The 9,787-nt window shown below is 44.9% G+C and overlaps 1 protein-coding gene across 2 annotated transcripts in view; it reads right to left on the bottom strand.

Moving 5' to 3' along the window:
• The window catches only part of FHL2 (four and a half LIM domains 2), a 65,439-nt gene extending 55,974 nt beyond the window's left edge, over nucleotides 1-9,465 (bottom strand). Inside the window, exon 1 of one of the 2 annotated variants that reach the window (XM_025869086.2) lies at nucleotides 9,163-9,465. The gene's annotated coding sequence lies outside the window, so the exon portion shown is untranslated. The remainder of the gene's footprint in view (nucleotides 1-9,162) is intronic. The other variant, XM_073897920.1, reaches the window with a different exon arrangement.
• Nucleotides 9,466-9,787: the final 322 nt, after the last annotated feature.

Genomic DNA, 9,787 nt, shown 5'->3' on the forward strand with positions numbered 1-9,787 from the left:
CAGCTCCCCCAGGGACCTTGGTGCACGTGACTGAAGCTTGGGGCTCAGAGGTTATATCTGTTTGTTATACCCGTTGACCTGGTATATTAGCAAAAACACTCTCTTTCCCCTTCAGAGTGCCGCAGTTTGGACCACAAATTCTATGGTCACCTAAGATGGCTAATTAAGGAAAGTACATCTATAGCACACAATCTGTATTATTATTATTATTATTATTATTATTATTGCTTGGTCACAAAAACAGAGCCCACATGTTTATTTACCTCTAATTTCTTTAGAGGTGTATACTTTAAGGTAGGTGTCAGAATAATGCAAATGGGTACCTCCTTCTAAAATTCAAGGTCATGGTGGTCATGACCTGTCATGCAGAAGTGTGCTTGTGGCCTTGTCCTCAGTCCTGCTCACCTGGAGGCACTGAGCCCTTTCTACCATGGCAGCTCATGAGCTGGCCTCAAGTGGAAAGAAGGAATGTGTGTATATTTAAGGATAGCCCTGTGCCCCTTGAGGTGAGGTCTGGACAGAGTTCAACTGCCACAGATTTGGGAGTCTTGCTGAACTGTGGATCCCTCATCGTCCCCAAACTGCCATCTGTTCCCAACTTCTGGTCTCCTCCCGCAATGCCACTTCTTCTGTACCCATGTAAGGCTTCTGCCTTGTGTCCTTGCCGCCCAGGTGGAGTAGGGCTCTGTCCCGAACTGTTTCATTTGCTGGGCCGTGGAACTGCCTTCCAGCTCCTTCCAGACCCTGAGAGGTTGAAACCATCAGAGGCCGCCAGCCCTACTCGGGGGCCTGCCCATCATTCCCTCGTGGGGCTGACACATGGTCTCACTGGCCCCGTCCCTTTGCCTCCTGGTGTTCTGCTGCTTGTTGACATTTCCACAGTCCTTGTTGCTAAGACCCGGGCCACCTCCCTCCCTGTCCCAGGTCATCTGTGTCACTGGGCTGTGTGTGCCTCACTGGAGCACCCTGAGCTAGGAACCCCAGGCTGGCCCAGCACTTGGGGGGCATCAATAGGCTCTTCCTCACCTGCCCTCCTACCGTGGGGCATCCTGGCTCCAGGACCACCCTGGACTGCCTGGGCCTTCACCCCCATGGGAGGTGCAGCCTGTCTCCAAACAAGGCTTTCATTTCCACTTTGCAACCTACTTTTATCAAATGTCTGTGGTTTCTTGAAAGTCAATAATATGCTTGAGGACGAGGTGAGACTGATTTTTTTTTTTAAAGATTTTATTTATTTATTTGACAGAGAGAGACAGAGCGAGAGCAGGAACACAAGCAGGGGGAGTGGGAGAGGGAGAAGCAGGCTTCCCGCTGAGCAGGGAGCCCGATGCGGGGCTCGATCCCAGGACCCTGGGATCATGACCTGAGCTGAAGGCAGACGCTTAACGACTGGGCCACCCAGGCGCCCCGAGACTGATTATTTTTAAGAGAAAGTGACTTTTAGAGTGAGCTGTGAATCTTTGGCATCCTATATCACCGGGGAGCAGGGCAGAAGGGGGTGAACCTTTCTGTTTCATGTCCTATCCCAAACCCGAATCTGGGCCCAAAGCTTCCCATTTTCCCTTCATTACAGCAAGGGACAAAGATCTGCTAAATACCAGAGGCCTTGCTGGGTACTACAGAAGTGTAGTGGTCAAAAAATCAGCTGGGATTCACCTCCCAGGTCTGCCTCTTCATAACCAGTAGGTGGAATAATGGCTTCCTGAAGCTCTTCACATCCTGACGTCCAGAATTTATGAAGGGATTTTGCAGATGTGATTAAGTTAAGGGTTTTGAGATGGGGAGATTATCCCGGCTTATCCAAGCGGGCCCAGTGCAATCATAAGGGTCCTTATAAGGAAGCAGGAGAGTCAGAATCAAAGAGAGATTGAAGATGTTACATTGTTGGCTTTGAAGGTGGAGTAAAGGGCCATGAGCCGATGAATACAGGCAGCCTCCAGAGGCTGGAAGAGTCAAAGGAAAAGATTCCTCCCCTCGGGCCTCCAGAAGGAGCAGAGCCCTGCAGAAACCCCGATTTTAGCCCCGTGAGACCCACATCAGACTTCTGACCTCCAGCACCGTGAGATCCTAAATTTGCGTTGCTTTCAGACAATACACTTAAGGTAATTTGTTACAGCAGCGAGAAGAAACTCATACATCAACTCATCTCCTCAGCTAAGGCACTTTTCTGGATTTCAATTTGTTTTCTCATTTGTAAACTGGGATAATAATACTGCCCATACCACGTGGTTGTTGCAAAGACAGGACAACGTGAAGCGAGTCAAACGCACAGTGGGCTCTCTGGCACATGGTGTGTGCTCAATTAATGATTGCTGTTACTATTATTATTGCCTTGTTCAGTCCTCACAAGTACTTTAAGAAGTTAGTGCTATTAGCCCCATTTAACAGATGGGGTTCTGGGAAGTTGCAATCTTGCCTGAGCTCCTTATAAGGGGCAGGGCTAAAAGCCAAGCAAAGGCAGCCTGACTCCCCAGAACCTGCTGTCCTCCCTTAACAAACTGCAGATGTACCGGGAGTTTTCGCAAGGACATTTAAGCTGTGGACCGGAGAACTAGACTTAGACCCTAACATGAACACTTTGTGATGGCTGATGGCATGAATTACAGTGGAAGAGTTTCTAAGAGGGGCGCCTGGGTGGCTCAGTCGTTACGCGTCTGCCTTCGGCTTAGATCATGATCTCAGGGTCCAGGGATCGAGCCCCACATCAGGCTCCCTGCTCTGTAGGAAGCCTGTTTCTTCCTCTCCCACTCTCCCTTGCTTGTGTTCCCTCTCTCACTGTGTCTCTCTCTGTCAAATAAATAAAATCTTAAAAAAAAAAAAAAAAGAGTTTCTAAGAATTCAAATGAAATACATCAAATTGGGTTATGGAGCCTCCAGCCTTCAACACATGCTTACATAGCACCTACTATACACCACCTATTGTTGCAGATGCTGGGGATACATCAGTGAACGAAACAGAGAACCTCTGCTTTCATTGGAGCTCGCATGTTATTAGGGGAGAGACAGACACCAATATACATGGCACTTTGTGGGTGTGTATATGTGTGAGATGATTAAGTACTTTGAAAAGAAAGTAAATCAGGGGCACCTGGGTGGCTCAGTTGGTTAAGCATCTGACTTTGGCTCAGGTCATGATCTCAGGGTCCTGGGATTGAGGCCTGCAAGGAGCCCCGCATGGAGCCCCACATTGAGCCCTGGGTCAGGCTCTTCACTCAGCAGGGAGTCTGCTTCTCCCTCTCCCTTTGTCCCTCCCTCACTCCTTCTTTCTCTCAAATAAATAAATAAAATCTTTTTAGAAAAAGAAAAAAAGTAAATCCGGGTAAGGAATAAGTCAGGGCAATGAGCTAGAGAGTGTAATTTTAGATGGGATGTTCGAGGGTGGTGCTAGAATTGGTGGGAAGGAGGTGTGTGATTTTCTTGGAGGATAGCCTGATCAATTGGTGGCACCAGCCGTGCAAAGGCCCTGGGGTGGGTCAGCTGCTTTGCACAGTTGGGGAAAGGAGGTGAGAAAGGGAGGAGATGAGGTCAGATTTCAGGGCCTGGATCTTGTCAGGCTCCGCAGGTTACGTAGCAATAGGATTTTATTGTGATTTGGGAAGCCATTGGAGGGTTCTGAGAGGGCAAGAGACACGGTCTAATTTAAGTTACAAAATGATAGATTTGTGGTTCAAGTGAGCTCATATTGGCCTCTGGAGCTGTGTTAGCTGCTCCTGCCAGAGGCTGGCAGAGGTTTGCCGACACTTCCCAGGGAACAGTGGAAGTGCCCTGTAAGAAAGTAGAAACAGCCCTGGGGCGGGGCGCCAGGATCCTGCCGGAGCTAATTCACAGCCAGACTGGAGGATTCACTACCGTGGCTTCTTAATAATAGTGTCTGAAGGGTTTATCGATACTTCTATCCAAATTTGATTCTTTAGCTGATGTTGAACATGCGACTGTGAATTTCCAAACCTTCTGAGTTACTGAGAATTCTGTTTTATTGAGAAGATCCTCAGTCGGACCTCTTTGCTGCCCTCAGAGTTTGTCCATCTGAGAGTATTCTAGACATGGCATTGTGGTTGTGAATACTTCTCCCCTCACTTGGATGATTGCCCATGCTGGCTAATTTGAGTGACAACACATTTGCTGTGTGTAAGGCACCGTGCTAGCTTTCAGGGGTCTGACCAAGAAGATTAACACCTTTCTCGGGCACCTGGGTGGCTCAGTTGGTTAAGCGACTGCCTTCGGCTCAGGTCATGATCCTGGAGTCCCGGGATCGAGTCCCGCATCGGGCTCTCTGCTGGGCGGGGAGTCTGCATCTCCCTCTGACCCTCTTCCCTCTTGTGCTCTCTCTCTCTTATTCTCTCCCTCTCTCAACTAAGTAAATAAAATCTTTAAAAAAGAAGAAGAAGAAGATTAACACCTTTCCCATGCTCTTGAGAAGGTGCTGGGAGTAAAGGAAGAATTTTAAAAAGAAAAATAAAGGGTAAGTGGAAAGCTCTCACTCATTTTTTAAAAAAGATTTTATTGATTTATCTTTGTGAGAGAGAACACGGAAGCATGAGTGGGGTAGGGAAGGGAGGGGGCAGAAGAAGAAACAGACTCTCCGCCGAGCAGGGAGCCTGATGTAGGGACTCGATCCCAGGACTCCGGGCTCATGACCTGAGCTGAAAGCAGATGCTTAACTGACTGAACCACCCGGGAAACACTTCCCTCACTCATTTTTAAGGTGAGTTTCTTTCTCCATAGTGGAGATTTTCCCAGCAATCTCTGGTCGGATTCCTGTCAATCCTGGGGCCGTACTGCCTGGGTTCCAATCCCAGCATCCCCACCTACTGGTTCTGAGCACTTCATTTCTCCGCGTCAGGCTGTCCTCACCTGTAAGCCAGAAAACTGGAAGCACTCCTCACAGAGTGGTTCTGCAGATCACACGAGCGTGTGCACAAGCGTGTACTCCTCACAACAACCCAGCACACGGCAAGCACTCAAAGGTCAGCTACCAGTAACTCTCTAGCCCAGAGCTTCATTCTGTTTTAAGTTTGGAATTGAAATTAGTCCCAATTCAGATTCTTGGCAGAGAAGTTTGTTTTTCTTTTTTTTACTTTGGGGAGCCAGTACACCTCTTCATTATTTTTTCTTCAAGATTTTATTTATTTATTTGACAGAGAGAGAGAGAGGAGAGAGAGAGAGAGCACAAGCAGGGGGAGCGGCAGGCAGAGGGAGAGGGAGAAGCAGGCTCCCCACTGAGCAGGGAGTCCGATGCGGGGCTCGATCCCAGGACCTTGAGATCAGGACCGGAGCTGAAGGCAGACATTCAACCAAATGAGCCACCCAGGCGCCGCAGGACACCTCTTCGTTTCCTCTTACAAAACGTGGGTTTATAGAAATGTTCAAAGACAACAAAGAGCAGAATTGTCCCTAAATCATTACTGCTACCCCTCCCTGCCCAACACACACTCGTTGAGCTCATCTTGTTCCCGTAGGACACCCCCTTCAGCCTGCGGGCGAATCCCATTTAGTCCCATCTCCATATTGTTCACATTCTTCCCCACCTGTTTCTGCTTTCATAATTCCTTACTTCCTTTCGGCTCCATACCTTTGTTGGTATAATCTTTACCCATATATGTCTTTCCTATAGGAATATCTCCCACCATTCCTACACGGAGCATGCCTGCCATTCAAACACTGTTCATTGCCTGTGGCCTGAAGATTGCTCTTTTGTTATTCTAATGCCAACCAGAGGGTCCTTGAAGCCAGACTCCCTTCAACTTGGTTGCATCTTCTGCAGTGGATAACACTGTTCTAAGCCAGTTTCCTTATCTGAAAATAGGAATAATTATAAGAATAATAATGACTGTAGGGTGGCTGGGAATGTTAAATGAGTTAATACTAGTTCCCAGAGAGAGTGTTCATTCAATAAATTGTAGCTATTGTTTTTTGAAAGGCTGACCCTTCTGGTTGGTTTTTTACAGTTTTTATACTCGTCGGCAATAACTAAAGTGCTTTATTTTTGCCTGGAATTTTGCAATTTAAAAAAACTTCCATGATTAGTCTCTCGGTACGAATTTAGCAAGCTATTTAAAATGTAGAGAAAATACAAGGGATATAAATCAGAGAGAAATAGAATAAACATCACGGATTTTTCTTTTTCGTGTTCATGCTAAACCATGGACTGACATTTTGAAATTAGTCTAGATTTATCGGACAAAACTGAGCCCAGGCAGAAAGTACTCTGTTGCCTTTTGCTTAACATTAAAATAGTCAGTTCCTCCTGCCTCTTCAGATTCCTCTATATATTTCATGCTCATTAGATGGGTCCCGGGCAGGGAAAGAAGGCTCACTTCCTAAAAACCGAAAAGAAATTCTTGCACTTTCCCCTTAAAATCTAATTATACATGCCTTCTTAGTAAAACACATGGACTATATTTTATGAGTGGTTGGCTTGGTATGGTTTCACTTCAATGTAACTTTTCAGTATTACTTTTTAACTGTAAGAAAAGTCTTCTGTTAAAAGGAATTTTTATTCCTCTTCTATCTAAAATTTATCCTTTAAATTCAACAAAGCCCCAAATTATAAAAGTGTACTCAAGGTTAAAATTAATTTTTAAAGCACACTTAAGATAATTAATGATATTTATGAAATACATCTTGTCAAATATCAAATTGATTGCTCAGAACTTATGTTAGTTCCTTTCTATTTTTCAACCTTATTTGGGTACATTGGAGACTAAATGATAAAAGGGTGATGAATCAGTGATAATGAAAAAAATCAGTAAAATAAGTTTTTAGGGGTCATGTAGATCAAGGCATGAGATGATTGTGCATTTTTACTATTCAGTAGGTTGCATTAATAGTGTAGAAGTTAGCAGATTGTACTTTAAAACTAGTTATATTCTGATAAAAATTGCTTATCTGAAGCGCAATTTATGTTTTTTTAACTTCCCATTAGTATTATTCCCAACTATTATGGGTATTTTAATATTCTGGCTAAATGAAAGAAGTCGCAGTGTCATACAAGGATGACTAATTTTCAAAGAATTAAAGTTTGAATACATGGTAAAAGGACATTGATCATAAGTTGAACAAAAAGTAGATTACCAAATAACCTGATTATATACATATTTTTTTCTTTCTTAATTGTAATTTATAGTTCGCCCATGTAATTTTCTGTTTTCGGATGCATCTTAAAATACATCCATCTGGACAACATAGCGAGAATGTTTTTTCCTCTCTTGTAAAGCTAGTATTAAATTAATGGTTGGTCTTAAAATCAAGGACCTCTTAGGATCAAGAAATAGTTAAGATAAACAATAGATGTAGTAAGACTACACATAATTTTTCATCTTCTCTCTGCTGGTCTGTATTTTCTATGGTGAACTTGTATTTGTACAGTAAGAGAAAACAAAAGAAAATATAAACATTATGAATAAATTTCACCTCTTTTTGCGTGGTGTTAAAAACAAGAGAACAGGCCCCAAATGGAGTCACTTATACTAAACTCCATGTCACCAAACAGACTTAACTTAATTACAGTTTTGGCCTCTTCCAGAAATGGAATTTTAAACCAGTCAACCAGGAATCACCTGATCAGCGTTAGTTAGGTCATCTGCCTGATAGACCCCTGCCATTCTCTAAAGTGACCTTACAGTAAGGAGCCCACTTGTTTGTCTGGTGTAACTTTCTTGTTCCTGCTCCCTTCTGTCTATAAAAGTCTTCCATTTTGTACAGCGCCTCAGGGCTCCTTTCTGTCTGCAGGATGGGATGCTGTCCCATTCATGAATCATTGAATAAAACCAGTAAGATCTTTCCAGTTTACTCAGTTGAATTTTGTTTTTTTGACGGTGGGGAGAGGATGATTTAAACTCAGTTTTTTGGCCACCTATTTTAAATATGAAATATTTTAGACACCAGTAGACAGTGTGTAGGTCCCTGTGTTAAGAGCTCTCAGATTACAGAGAGAAGTATGACGTGGCCTAGCCTCAGGGATCTGGAACCAATGGAGAACTCTGGAAGCACTAAATGGGATGATGAATTCTAATATATGCAAAACGTGTTCAAAGACAGGCGAGATTGAGTGAGCAGTCAGGGACTGCTTCGGGGAGACTATGCAACACTTCATGGAGGCTATACATTGAAATATTTTCTTAGTATTAGAAAAGGCCTCCAAAATGTCATCATATGAGTTGAGTAGTTGGCTACTTCGTTAAAAACAAAAACTCTCGTAAGATTGGATGGATCTCAAAATGAAATAGATTTGATTACAGTACATCCAGTTATAAACCTAGCAATAAAACAAAATTCAAACAACATTCCTCAAGAAACAAATAAAACAAGAACAAACCTATCTAGAGCAAGTACGTGATAAAATAACATCAGCTGATAACACAGGTGTTAATACTATCTTTTGACCTCAGAATTATTTAAAAAAAACCTGATCCGATAATATATATGTTTTTTATTAGATTGGACCTATAAGGTGCCTTGCATAGAGTAGAACTAGAGGATATTTATATGCATGACATTTATTATCATAATATGTCATCCTATCGGTATTAACATTATTATGCAATTGGCCCCAGCATTACTCAGTACTGTGCATTTGCTCATATCCTGCTCTAGAAATTAGTAAAATATTAATGCATTTCCTTTAAGCACACAACAGCTATCTGTCGTTTTGAACCATCAGCCGTAACAAGTCATCTTGTATAAACATACTTTTCCAGCATAATCAGACTCGTCAGTAATTTGCCTCCTCACCCCCAGGCCATCCGGAAATTTTGTCAGGCAGCAAAAGCTCCCGAACACTGTGGTTCCCCCCCTTCCAATGTTTATTTTATAATTTTTTTTCTTTTTCTTTTTCCTCTTAAAAAAAAAAAAAAGCTTTCTGGTGTTCAAAACTCAGTGTAATTCCTGATTCCCACTCAGGTGAGCAAAGGGTTCTCTCCATGTTCTTTATATTCCCGGAGGCACCTGCTGTAGATTTGGAGAGGGGGGGTTCTTTTCTTTCCCCGCAGCGCAGCCACGGGGGCGGGAGCCCCCTGCCAGGGCTGCCTGGGTCTGCGCTTGGGGTCTGCGGGTCCACAGTGCCAGAGAGCTCCCTCCCAGGGCACGAAGGCTGCACCTCTGGCAGCGAAGCCTGTGCGGACACAGGGAAGGGAGGGTGGCCTGGGAGAGGAGGAAGCTTACCTGTTCTGTCCTTCTCTCCTGCAGCCGGACCAAAAGGGACAGCGGCAGCGCAGGGCCAAGCTCTCTGGGCTGGCCCCAACTGCGTATGCAGCTGCTGGCCGGCTGCCGCCTCTTGTCAGCAGGGCTATAAATAAGGCACCGTCCAGAGTTCGGGAGATAAGAACCCAGCCCCTTGCTCCCGAGAGCCTTTTAAGGTATCCAAATTAAAGGAGCCTCGGCCCCCAGATGGGCAGGGGCTGCCAGCTCCCCATTTGGCCTGCCCTTTTCAAGGACATCCCAGGCCCTGCCCATACTCCAGCAATCCCAAAGAGCAGTGGAAGGAGAAAGCCGCAGTGCTGGGAAGGTATCTCACTTGATCAGACGAATGGCAGAGCCTCTGGGCGGGCTGCCCGTGGCTTCCTCAGATTAGGGGGCTGGCATTGAGGCACAGAAGGGGGAGGAGACTCCCCCCCCAACCCCCAGCCACACCACAGTGTCTGTGTGACCTGGTGTGGATTTTCAGCGCTGCCTCTTGGAAGGAGCACATCAACCCTCTACCCTGGCTTTGGGGTATTTGTTTGGGTGGAAAAGATTCCAGGGAAGATTCTAAGGGATCGGCTTCATGCTGGGCATCGGGGAAGCTGGG

This window comes from Callorhinus ursinus, unplaced genomic scaffold, assembly GCF_003265705.2.
Source record: "Callorhinus ursinus isolate GAN/ISIS: 27379988/994484 unplaced genomic scaffold, GSC_fseal_2.0 scaffold10, whole genome shotgun sequence".
NCBI lineage: Eukaryota > Metazoa > Chordata > Mammalia > Carnivora > Otariidae > Callorhinus > Callorhinus ursinus.